The sequence below is a fragment of the Belonocnema kinseyi genome, chromosome 6, assembly GCF_010883055.1.
Source record: "Belonocnema kinseyi isolate 2016_QV_RU_SX_M_011 chromosome 6, B_treatae_v1, whole genome shotgun sequence".
In the NCBI taxonomy this organism is placed as follows: Eukaryota; Metazoa; Arthropoda; class Insecta; order Hymenoptera; family Cynipidae; genus Belonocnema; species Belonocnema kinseyi.
In genome coordinates, this window is record NC_046662.1 from 58372351 (window position 1) to 58373731 (window position 1381).

Consider the following 1381-nt stretch of genomic DNA (forward strand, 5'->3'; position numbering starts at 1 on the left):
TTGTTCATTATTACATAATGCTCTTGTTCGTGATTCGTATCTGTGAGTTTCGAAATCACCTAGTTTTGATTGCGACAAATATTTCCTGCTGATTTCTTTACGTATTCGTCGAAAGTTTCACTGAGGTTATGAGAATAATTCTGATCTCATCTGCTGTGTCACGCTGAAATGAGAAAATTTCGGTAAAACATGCAGAATCAGCAGCAGATAACGCAAAAAAATGGGTTCTTACTGACATATCTCCTTCGAAATAAATGACACTATTGTAGACGAATTAGAACTTATGTAATACCATTTAGGAAAAGCGCAAAAATTAACTGAAAGATGGGAGTCCCCATTTATCTCCAATTTAATGAAGTTAAACTACGCTGTATAGCGCTGGCGTCGTAAATTGTCGCTACACCTCGAATAAAAATGGAGAAATTATAAGACGAAAGATTATCCAGGCAAAGTTAAAAATCGGAAATTATCTACGAATCATGTTAAGTTTATCTAGTAAGGTTAATTTTTGTTTCGGTGAATCTTTCACCTGGAATCGATGTAAACCTCATCTTTAATTTTTTCTGTGATCGCCTGTTCACTATTCGAACCCTCGCTAGATCACAAAAAAAGAAATACAATGTGAAAGCGTAATAAACTTAAAATCTTACGTTATAGATTGCACAATTATGCGGTATATAATGTATAAACTTGCCATGTACGATATCACGATTTTGCGCTATTATAATGCGATTATTACGATATATAGCGCAGAAATTACAGTATATATTGTAATTTATGCGATATAGTTTTCCCAGCGTATGATTTCAAATTTTAAAAGATTTCAAAAAACTTGAAACAAAATGTAAATTTTTTAAGATGTCAAAATTCAATTTTGAAGTTTTTTCAAAACTTTGAAAAGCTTCAATATAAAAAAAATTCTTAAGATTCCTGAAAATATTTAAAGTGTTTCTTTATTTAAAAAAATAATGTTAAGGGTTATTATTTTTAAGGGTTATCTACTTAGTCCTTTAAGGTACATCGCTTTATCGCTAACATACTGTTTTTTCATGAATGATTTTAAGTTTTTAAGAATTAAAGTTCGACTGTACATAAAGCAATACTATAAAAATTGAAAAAAACATGGATTTTATAGAATTTTGTAACTTAGTGCTAAAATTTCGATCGACGAATATCGATAGTCTCTTTTTTTTAAAGGGATTTTATATATTTTTTTTACATTTTTTAATTTTTTTTTATGTAGAATTTTTTTCATTTCAGATTTCAATCCGTTGAAATAATTTTGATCCTGCTGTTTCAGAACGTAATTTTGAGAAACAATGTAAGCAGCAATACATGTTGCAATCAATGCAAAATCTAGTAGTCCTCTGGCGACATTGTT